This window comes from Bidens hawaiensis, unplaced genomic scaffold (assembly GCF_021521415.1).
Source record: "Bidens hawaiensis isolate Kalapana, Puna unplaced genomic scaffold, B.hawaiensis_p1.1 tig00003141_1, whole genome shotgun sequence".
NCBI classification, from domain to species: Eukaryota; Viridiplantae; Streptophyta; class Magnoliopsida; order Asterales; family Asteraceae; genus Bidens; species Bidens hawaiensis.
The window spans coordinates 8,262-20,741 of NW_027491170.1; the positions used below are offsets into that span (position 1 = coordinate 8,262).

Genomic DNA, 12,480 nt, shown 5'->3' on the forward strand with positions numbered 1-12,480 from the left:
TGTAACGCAAAAATACAGGACCACAAGCCTTGATTTCTCCAACAATTTGAATCACGAGATCAACCATCACATAAAAAAAGGACGGTGGGAAGTACTTCTCTAGTTCACAAAGTGTGATGATAATTTCATTTTGCCATGCATCCAATTCTTCGGGGTCAATACATTTTGAGTGAATCATGTTCAAAAACCAACAAAGTTTTGTGATGGTATGTCGTGTGCTCTCTGGTAGCAATCCACGGATTGCAATAGGAATCATATGTGTCATCAAAACATGACAATCATGAGACTTCATACCAAGTAGTTTATTTTCATGGACACCAACCTTTTAATGTTTGCAGAATAGCATGATGGAACCTTAATATCATGTAAACATTTACAAAACTTTGTTTTCTCTGACATTGTATAAAACGCGGGGGGTAGATAAACGCGAGTACCGGTATCAACAGGGGCAAGCTCTTTACGTATTCCCATTTCTTTCATGTCTTTACGAGCATAGATACCATCTTTTGTTTTTCAGGAATGTTTAACAATAACCCGAGCAAGCTATAACATACATTTTTTTCGATATGCATAACATCTAGGCAATGTCTAACCTCTAAATCTCTCCAGTATGGCAAGTCCCAAAAGAGTGAGCTTTTTTCCCAAATGGATCCTTTCTTAGAGCTAGTTCGTTTTTGTTTTCCCAAAACAATATTTAGATTTTTAACTCTTGAAAAAGCATCAAGGGTCTTCTTCCGGTCTCGGTCTTTCCATTAAAGTCCGTCATGTTCTTTCGATAACCGTGACCAGTTGGAAGGAATCTTCGGTGTCCCATGTATACTGTTTTATTACAATTTTTTAACCACACTGAACTTGTCTCATCTTCACAAACAGGGCAAGCTTTCTTACCTTTCGTATTTATGGTGCAGAATATCATGGCATGCAATTCAAAAATATTCCTTCTTATAAGCATCATACACATTTACACCAGAACTCCATAGAGTTTTAGGTCAGCAATCAAAGGGGACAAATAAACGTCAATGTTGTTACAAGGTTGTTCCGGACCCTGATTCAACAACGAAATCATTATGTATTTTCGTTTCATGCATAACCACGGTGGAAGATTGTAGATGCAAAGAAAAACCAGCCACGTACTATGCTGACTACGAAATTGTCCGAAGGGATTGATTCCTTCCGAACTAAGCCCAAATCTTATGTTTCTAACTTCATTACCAAAATTTGGGTATTTTCTATTAATATTTTTCCATTGAGGTGAATCTGCCACATGTCTTAATTTTCCGTCACGTAATAATTTTGCGTCTCATTTGAATGCCAACGTAATAATTTTGCGTCTTTCTCATTTGAAAATAATCGTTTTAGTCTCGGTATAATGGGAAAATACCACAATAATTTGCCGGTGGTCCATTTTTCTTCACATCATTTTCATATTTACCAGTTTTATTTTCCCTCTTATACCTTGATGCACCACAGTAAACACATTCATGATTGTTCGCATACTCATTTCTATACAACATGCAATCATTCGGACATGCATGTATTCTTTCAACTTCCAATCCAATTGGATTCATCATTTTTTTTGCTTGGTAAAACGAAATTGGCAACTCATTACTTTTCGGAAGCATAATATGCAAAACATATAATAGATCTGTGAAACTTGTATCACTCCATCTGTTTTTCGCTTTCACATTAAACAACATCAAAACAGCTTCAAGTTTTGAAATCTCAGAATCGTTATATAATGGCTTTTGTGCATCTTCAAATAGATGTTGTAATTTTTCTTTATCATCATCGCCAATATCATTTTCTAAATCCTTAAACATGTCATCTAAATTGTCAACATTTTCATTCTCTACATCCTTAAAAATGTCATCTAAATTGCCAACATTTTCATTCTCTATATCCTTAAACATGTCATCTAAATTGTTCTCATTTAAATTGTCATCATTTAAATTAACAGATGTTGTGACACCGTCAATCCGTTGTTCCCCATGCCTGTACCAACATGTGTAATTAGGCATAAAACCATTCACAATCAAATGATGCTCTATACCGTTAATATTTTCAAATCTCTGCAAAGTTTTACAAGTCACACAAGGACACCATATCATTTTAGAGCCTACATTCCTCCGATTGGATTCAGCAGCCTTAAGAAAAGTATAAAAGCCATTCGTATATATTTCAGAAGGACGTCCACTTTTGTACATCCAATATTCTCTACATTCCATATGAAAATAAAATAAAATCAAATAAGTTATATGCAATTTATGCACGGGTCATTAATAGGTACATAAGGCGGTGGATCCTAACCCACTTTTTAAACATTCTATCTCATTTGCATACATTTTAACTTGTTAACTATTTAAGAAAAAATCGGCAACGTTTCCCCTTAACTCCCCAAGTATGCGGATAAGCCACACACCCGAAGGAGTAGAAGAAACAACTGTCGATTTTTTCTTAAATAATCAACAAGTTAAAATGTATACACGTCCTAATGAGATTGAATATTCAAAAAGCAGTTCCCAACAGGGACAATTCAAAATTTATCTCTATTAGTAGAAGAAACAACTGTCGATTTTTTCTTAAATAGTCAACAAGTTAAAATGTATACATGTCCTAATGAGATTGAATATTCAAAAAGCAGTTCCCAACAGGGACAATTCAAAATTTATCTCTATTAGATCAATTTTGGACGGTATACTCTAAAGGTCAATTTTATATATACACACACATATAACACATATAGATCAACAATAAAGGCCAGTAATGAAGCTAAAATTGTTCGTACCTTTAACGCGGTGATATTGAATAAAGAAAAGAAAAGGCTACAACTATTTGATTATCTACAATGAACAAAATACAATCAGTTAATACATATAAAATCAATAGTTAAATATATGAACAATAAATTATATAATAAAGTTTATATTTTGATACCTGCTATTATGAAAAATGACTTTAGTGAAGAAAGAGTGAATTTACCTAGGTAGAAGTGACTAAGAGTATGGGAGTATGAAGATGAGATCATTAGCCGTTTAGGGATTTCTAGTTTATATTAAAAATATCTAGAGTTTATCAAAAAATACTAAAAAATAAGTAACAAACCATCCTTTTGAGCGGTTTTAAAAGGCATCGCCCAAAATATGTTGAAACAGTTGGAGATAGTTTTAAGCTGTCATTTATGGCTTTTATTCTTTTAAACTATAAACCACCCAAAATTAGTTGTTAAAGGTTTTTTAAAAAATTATATAAAATATTTTATTGGAGATTATGGCATCAAATTAAACCAATGAAAAAGAACTCTTTTAGGCGGTTCAAAAAGTCACCGCTCAAAATCCATTTGTAGGTTGAAAATATAAGTATTTTAGGCTGTCATTTCTTTGTTTAGGGCGGTTAGCTTGGGTAGGAAATAAACAATACATGTTTCAAGCGGTTTTAAGATATGGACCGCCCAAAATAGTTTAGCCAACCGCCCAAATAAATCATTTTTGTACCAGTGTTTAAAGTGTGTCTCATTTTTTTTCTATAATCAACTTAATATGCTTAATATAATTATTTTACTATTTTAGGTTTATAACAGACTAGCATAACTTCTTTTTATTTATTATTATTTTTTTAATTCAGTTAAGGATCCTTATCTTATATTGACCAAATAAGAGGTTTTACTACCTCCACGTAATTGCACAAATTTTCCACTCAAAATATCAGTTTGTGAAGTCTTATTTGATCATCTCTTTACAAGTTAATTCATTTGCATTCTGATTATACAAATTCCCCATATAAACAAATTCGTTTTATCTGACCCTTTAAGCATACATTCAATGGCATCTACTTCAGCTTCATTAGTTCAAAAGAGCTTCAAGTATGATGTCTTTTTAAGCTTTCGGGGTGAAGACACCCGCAAGAACTTTGTTGATCATCTTTATCATGCTCTTCACCAGAAAGGCATTATATTCTTTGATGTGGAACCCACTGAAGTCCGTCACCAAAGTGGGGCATTTGGAAAAGCCTTTGCAGAACATGAAAAGGTTAGTAGGAGCTTTGTTCTACCTCTCGACTATCTTTGTTCCACTCTAGCATTTTGTTTCTTATCCAAGTGCTTTGTACTTGAGTTAAATCTTGTTAAGACTAAGAAAGCTTTGAACTTTATCAAACAGGAAAATGAAGATGATGTTGGAAGATGGAGAAATGCTCTCAAAGAAGCAGCCGGCTTGGCTGGGATGGAGTTGAAGACTACTTTTAATGGGTAATTCCTTCATCTTATATTCTTCTTTTCTTTCCTATGTAACATGTTCTTCATAGGGACATTCATGCAACCTGAATGAATCTTCTTTAATTCATAGGCATGAAGCTAAATGTATTCAACAAATTGTTCAAGAAATTTCCCTAAAGCCATATTTCACTAATTCGAGAATTGATGGGAAGTTAGTAGGCATGGAGACCCGGGTGAAGGATGTAGTTTCATCTTTAGAAATTGGTTCCGAAGATGTTCATCTGATAGGGATCAAGGGAATAGGAGGTGGTGGAAAGTCCACTTTGGCGAGAGCTGTTTTTGATCTAACATCCGTTTGGTTTGAAGGTGTAAGCTTTGTTGAGAATGTCCGAGAAGTTTCAAAAGGCTCTTCGACTGGTTTGAAGGAACTGCAAAAGCAGGTCCTTATAGATGTGTTAGCTGATCAAAACATTGATGTAACAAGTGTTTCTGATGGGAAAAATAAGATGAAAAGGATGATGCCTGGTAGAAAGGCTTTTGTTGTTCTAGATGATGTGGATGATATAGAGCAACTTGACGCGTTAGCTGGTGAGCTTACTTGGTTTAAGCCGGGGAGTAGAATTGTCATCACAACAAGAGATCAGCAGGTGCTCGTAGCACATGGAGTGAGCATTATTCATGATGTTAATCTGTTATCAGATGAGGAAGCACTCTGCCTCTTCAGCAGGTATGCATTTAAGAAAGATATTCCAAATCAAGGGTGTGAAGAGCTATCAAGTAAAGTTGTACATTATGCTGCTGGTCTTCCCTTAACAATCAAAGTTTTGGGTTCACATCTTTGTGGTAGAAGTGAGCCTGAATGGGTAGATACCATAGAAAGACTAAAAACTATCCCTGAAGATCAAACTTTGAAAAGATTGGAGATAAGCTATAATGGCCTAGAGTATGATCGGAAAGAAATCTTTCTAGATGTTGTATGCATGATGAAATATAAGAAGAAAAAAGATGCAATCAAAATACTTGACAGTTGTGGATATTATGCTAAAATTGGTTTAGGTGTTCTTGAGCAGAAATCTTTGATAACTATTTCTGATTATGGCATTTTAGGCTTCCATGACCGTATAGAAGAAATGGGCTGGGATATAGTGCGTCGTTCGCATCCTAACGAGCCTAGCAGACATAGTCGATTATGGATTACAGAGGAAATTGAAGACATATTGGTTAAGGAATTGGTAAGTTTTAAGTTTATATGAAATGTGGACAACTAGGAAATATTATTTTCTTTGACAAATTTTCACACCAGCATTTTTTTTATTATGTACAGGGCACCAAAGCAACAAGAAGTATGTATTTGAGAAGTTCCAATCTCCATCCTGTTATTATTATGAAAGGTATTAGAAAGATGGAAGAACTTAGACTACTTGATGTGCGATGCTACGCAAAAGAAGTTGATGAAGTTAGCAAATACTTACCAGATGCTTTACGATCTCTATGTTGGAGTTGCTACCCTTTTCGGTCTTTACCTGAAACGTTTCAAGCAAATAACCTTGTTAACCTTGAAATGCATGAGTGCAATATAATTGAACTCTGGGATGGAGGAGAAAGAAAGGTAGAATAATGCATGTAATGTTATATATTGTGATTACACTGATTCTCATCTATTTTTCTTTTCTTATGATAGGTTTTTAATAAGCTTAAATTCCTTTACCTCAGTAATTCTTTGAAGTTAAGAACCTTTGACCTTAGCATGACCCCACATCTTGAGGAGTTAAATCTTGAAGGATGTGGGGACTTTGTAGAACTCCAATTGCCCGTTGAATGCCCGAATCTCAAAGTACTCAACCTCAGTCGTTCTAAGGTGAGTCACCTTAACATTGGGATGGTTCCACATCTTGAGGAGTTAAATCTTGAAGGATGTGGGGACTTTGTAGAACTCCAATCGCCCGTTGAATGCCCGAATCTCAAAGTACTCAACCTCAGTCGTTCTAAGGTGAGTCACCTTAACATTGGGATGGTTCCACATCTTGAGGAGTTAAATCTTGAAGGATGTTGGGACTTTGTAGAACTCCAATCGCCCGTTGAATGCCCGAATCTCAAAGTACTCAACCTCAGTCGTTCTAAGGTGAGTCACCTTAACATTGGGATGGTTCCACATCTTGAGGAGTTAAATCTTGAAGGATGTGGGGACTTTGTAGAACTCCAATCGCCCGTTGAATGCCCGAATCTCAAAGTACTCAACCTCAGTCGTTCTAAGGTGAGTCACCTTAACATTGGGATGGTTCCACATCTTGAGAAATTATATCTTGACTATTGTTCTCATCTTAAAGAAATTCATGCTCCGGTGGGATGTCTTAAAAAGCTTGTTCACTTTAGCTTAAGAAAATGCTTAAATGTTGCATATTTTAAGGTTTACAAACAACATGAGTCAGCTTCTCTTATAGATACAGTGGAAATAAAGGTAGGTTGTGAAGATGTTACAAATTATTTTCTAGGGTTTTGGTTTACATGTACATATGACGAACCAAGAGTATTTTCTAGCAACTATATGTGATTTACAACATTTAAGAGAGCTTGCACTTTCCCAAAGCATTCCTCAGGATCTTTGGCAGTTAGAAAGTCTAGAGAAGCTATCTTTGTGGGCACAACGGTTTCAACATCTTCCGGATAGTATTTTTATGTTGAAAAATCTGAAATCACTTCAACTTTCTTATTGTTGCGATCTTGAGCAGTTACCTGAGAATATATGCAGATTAGAGTGTTTAGAGAACTTAATCATTAGGGATAGTGGATTATTGCTCAGTATTCCAAACAACATATGTAAGATGAAATGCTTAAAACGTTTAAAGCTCGAAAATTGTCCAAATATTAAGAAATTGCCAGAGGAACTTGGAAGATACAGACATTAATCGTCTTCTGCAGAGCATTTATCAATTGAAAGGTCTGCGCATTTATGGGTCCAGGGAGCAACTTGAGTCGTATGGTTTTACATCCATTTTGGCTGATGAAAATCATCGATGGTATGCCAAGTACTACTACGTAGAGCTGTAAATAAGATAGTCAGCCACAACATGAGTATTTGTCTTAATCAGGTACATCAAAACAGAATAATCACTTCTTTATTAATCATATACGAATTTATACTTGCAATCAATTCACAATTTAACGATGTTGTTTGTTTACACTCGTGATTATGAGGCTCAATTGAATCAAATTATACATATTCATGTATTTTTTAATTCATGCACACCACCTGCTCGACTAAATGCTTGTGTAAGAAATTTTCATCTTTAAATCAAAATCGATGAAAAGACCTTGTTATCTTCTTTCATTTTATATGGTGATTGGAACATATCATTTTATATAGTGATTGGAACATATTAGTAGACCGAAACCTGTCATTCCATGACGTCTGTGCTATTTTTTTCTTTCTAAATCAGTTTTAATCTCAATATACTTATGTTATGTTTGCTAAGTAGCATTTTGAAACACGTATAAAACTTGTAAATTTATGGTTTGCAGGCCATTCTTTGAGGGCCAACACGTATAAAACACGTATACTCATTGACGGAGCTCTAATACTCGTTGATGGTGCTAGAGCTAAACTCTCCGTAAGTTTATTTCTGAGAGGCTTTTGTATAATTGAATATTGGTTATTTATTTGATTTGTTTGCTTTCAGCTTCAATTTGTCTTGTGAAAAGAGATACGAGATGCTAAAGAGTCTTTTTGTATTTTGTGATGTGAGCATACATGCACACCACATGTTTGTTAAAACTCCTGTGTGGACTTTGTATTTTGCCATACATTTGTTTGCTTTTGAATTTTATTTCTGTGTGAATTCTGAATTTATTTCTGTGTGAACTGTGATTGTCAGTATTTAGTATATTTTGCACTTTGATAAGATACTTTCTGAATTTATCAGATTTTGTGGTTCTAGATTGTTGCTGTGATTATGATAATATTGATCCCTGGTTCTTATTTTATATAAATAATGTTACTGCGATTATTTTGTTGCTGAAAGAGTTATGGATATAATACACGGGCATAAGGCGTCTTCCGGGGAGCATTTATCAATTGAAAGGTCTACGTGTTTATGGTTCCAGGGAGGAACTGGAGTCGTATGGTTTTACATCCATCCCGGAGTTCTTTTGGGTAGAGCTGTGAATAATATCTCCTTACAATCATGAATGCTTGAATCACCTGCTCGACGAACTGCATGCGTGAAAATTTTAATGTTGAAATCAGAATTTGTTGTCTTTCATTATATTATCTTTTTCTGTACCTTCAATTTATGTGGTGATTTGAACAGATCAGTAAACGAACTGTTACTCGGATCTCGATCCGGGCTCGGGTTTTTTGGTCGTTTATTCAGTCTCTTTTTGGTCGTTCTGTACTTTCATTTTATGATGTGCATGTGTGAAAATTTAATGTTCAAATTTATAGTAGAGGAAATAAAAATGAACCGGCTCAATGGTAAGGATTGAAGTATGAAGGATCTCTAAATTATCCGTAAGTTTATTTCCGAGAGGCTTTTATATAGTTAAATATTGGTATTGGTTTTATTTATATATTTATTTATAACACGTATAAAACACGTATACTCATTGACGGAGCTCTAATACTCGTTGATAAAAAAACACAGAATTGACAAAAAAAAAAAAAAACAAAAAAAAACAGTTTTGACCACAAACTAGTCAAAATAAGGGCCTTTACTCTCTACATATATTTGCACATTATTCGAGAATGCTTGAGTTGAACGATGATGTTTGTTTACACTGGTGCTTATGAGGCTGAATTGAATCACTTGTTGGTTTGGTTAAATTCGTGTTTTGTTGGTTTGGTTAAATTCGTGTTTCGCCAGGTTTAACATAATCACTTGAACTTTGGTATTGTCGGGCTCTTGAGCAGTTACCTGAGAATATATGCAGATTAGAGTGTTTAGAGAACTTAATCATTAGGAATAGTGGATTATTGCTCAGTATTCCAAACAACATATGTAAGATGAAATGCTTAAAACTTTTAGAGATCAGCTCTTGTGGTAGTATTAAGAAATTGCCAGAGGAACTTGGGAGTTTAGAATGTTTGAAAGAGTTATGGATAGAAGATACAGAAATTAATCGTCTTCCACAGAGCATTTATCAGTTGAAAGGTCTGCGTATTTGTGGGTACACGAATCAACTTGAATCCTATGGTTTTACATTCATTTTGGCTGAGGAAATCTTGAATCCACCATGGAAGACCAAGTGCTACGTAGAGCTGTAAATAAGCTTGTCAGCCACAACATGAGTATTTGTCTTAATCAGGTACAATTCAAAATTTAACGATGTTGTTTGTTTACACTCGTGATTATGAGGCTCAATTGAATCAAATTATACATATTCACGTATTTTTTAATTCATGCACACCAATCAAGCCTTGGACATAAGACACATAACACTCAATCATCGGGACACCGGCTGATTGGTGCATGTGCCCTTGTCTTTCGGCTATCAACGCCACCACATGATGCCTGATTAACCTTCCGCCACTTTTAACGTTATTTTCACGTGATTAGTAAAATAACGTCAAAATTAGTGCAATTTTACTTTTGCCCACCCAAGGGTTCACACATATATACTTTAGTCCAAATAACACTTTCCATATTTCCCGAATTACCCCTACATCTATATCCAGTTCTATTATATGCCATTTGAACCAACTATTAATCCAGGATAATTCAACTGTATACCGGATATAGGAGAAAGTCAAATACAGTCCAATAAACCAATGATGTAGAAAATGATGTAGATATTGACAACTTTATTAATCCAGGTCATTCCAGGATAAGCCAACAGTTGCAAATTCTTTTGTTGACTTCCATTTATACCTAAACTCTATACCAATATTGCATGAGACTCAACAATACAACCGATTCACCAAATTTCTCAATTATTTTCAAAATTGATCCAAATCTTTTGAAAGTTCCATATGTCATGTTTGACCAGCAAAATGTCAAACATAAACCGAAACTCATGAATAACCAAAACACTGTCTTCTCATAACCAATTAATTTACCAAAGAGCCCAATGACAAAAATACACTTACAATGAAAAGGTTCAAAATTTAATGTTCCAACTGTTTGAAACCCCGATACAGAATGTTCAGTCCAATACAAGTCACACAAATATTTCCCAATAACAAAAATTCCCATAAGACAATGGCTTCAAAAGTTTGATATTGTGATTGTGTACCAAGAATGAGCTTAAGCTGATACATTCTGACAATGTGCAGTTGACCAAAGAAAGTCAACCATAGTCAAACGATCATTTTTTATCAAGAAACAGTTTTGACAGCAAAAAAGTCAACGTTGACAAAAAAGTCAATTTTGGGAAAATAGCCCAACAATGACCATGACCACAGTAGTTACCGTGCAATACCAAATTCCAAGATTACACATGTCGGCCCATTTTATTACCAAAATTCCACATATTCACATCGTATGTAATTCATGTACACCATCTGCTCGACGAAATGGATGTGTCAGAATTTTCACCTTCATATCAAAATTTTGAAGATTTATTGTACTGGTTGTGACCAGCAAAAGAAATCGACGAATGGCTTTTATTTTAAAACCAAATGTGATCAGCACTAGCCAAACTAAAACTGGTTTGTATCCAGATCGGTACCCTGATACAAACTGACTTTTTTGGGGTAGGAAATAGGTCTCATTTGGTTAAATCTGTCCACCACAAGAGTCTCTTTCATAACTAGTTTAGTATATACTCATTTTTGCATGTGCCCACAAACTTTTATTTGTTCAAATTAAGGCAATCAGTGTCTTGACACTTATTACACTACACAAGATTGAGAATGATGTTAAAAGTTTAACAAGTTCTTCGTCTTGTAGATGGACTTTTATTATTATTATTATTATTATTGTTGTTGTTGTTGTTGTTGTACTTTTTAGGACGTTTTTTTACAATGTTTTCTCCATCTACAGACACGGAGACTTAAAGAATGTTTATGTCCGTAGAAATTATAAAAAATGCATAATATTTTAGGTTAAGTATTCATTTATTGGATTTTAGGTACCTTTGGTTTTATTTGATTTTGAAATATACTGAATGTTTGAATAGATTTTTGGAAGGGGAAAAATTTTAAATTTTTGGTGACTAAAAACTGGTTGCTAAACTGTAAGTTGGTTCACTACTATAAAATGGTGTTTTTTTTATATTATTTTATTTTACCGAATTATTTATGAAAATCATAGACAATCACATTATTCTGGATATCTAATTTTCTCTTATGGGTGCTTTTTGCATACACTAAGTTTTAGATATTATTTTGTACAACTTTTAGATAAGTTGAATAATTTCGTGACTTTGTTGATTTTTGTTGGTTTAAATTGTTTATTTAGAATTATGTGACTTTGTTGATTTTGTGAGTGGGTGGTAATGTGTTGCGAATAGTAATCGGCAGTTTACTTTATCAACGAGATGACGAAACACCTGCATTATAAACAAGGGTGTGAATAACTTAGATGACACGGGTTTGGGTTTAGTCTAAACAATTTAGGCCAGTTTCTGGTTAAACGTGTTTGGTCGACCTAATAGGTTCACTGGTTGACGCATTTAACTTGTTTAATTCTAAAACTTTTTTTTCAAATTCTGTTTTATGTCAAAAAAATTGCGTTTAAATGCAATATATATCCATCGTGTATCTGAAAATATTTCTCCTAAACCACTCATTTTAGCAGCATATAGCCTTTTTTAAAAAGAGTTAAGTTTGGTTTTCGCGTCTGAGTTTTGTCCATTTTAAGTTTTTAACTACTTACCGAGGCCATTTCTTTGTCTTTCCATGGCCCGTGGTTTCAAAATTTTAACCATGTTCGTCCATTTTGCTAACTCCGTTAGATTTTACTGTTCAGTAGAAGAGAATTTAAGCCATTTCAGGTTAGTTTGCAGTGAACCGGTCCCAAACCGATTTTTTGTACATCTCTAGGCTAAACCATCAAGAGGAGGCGCAAACTCAAAATCAACAAACTTTTGAGAGGCCAGCCCATTGACCAAAGGTGTGGGCACGCGAATGTCGATCAGTCCATATAGCTACGCCTAATATGTCTTAATTCAATGATGATGTTCGTTTAAACTGGTTATTATGAGGCTGAACTGTCAATAAAACCAATGATGTAGATATTGACAACTTTATTAATCCAGGTCATTCCAGGATAAGCCAACAGTTGCAAATTCTTTTGTTGACTTCCATTTATACCTAAACTCTATACCAATATTGC

At 34.4% G+C, this 12,480-nt stretch overlaps 1 pseudogene; it reads left to right on the forward strand.

The window, feature by feature from the left end:
- Positions 1 to 3,658: 3,658 nt before the first annotated feature.
- Positions 3,659 to 9,470, forward strand: LOC143622448 (TMV resistance protein N-like; annotated as a pseudogene).
- The last annotated feature ends 3,010 nt before the right edge of the window (positions 9,471 to 12,480 follow it).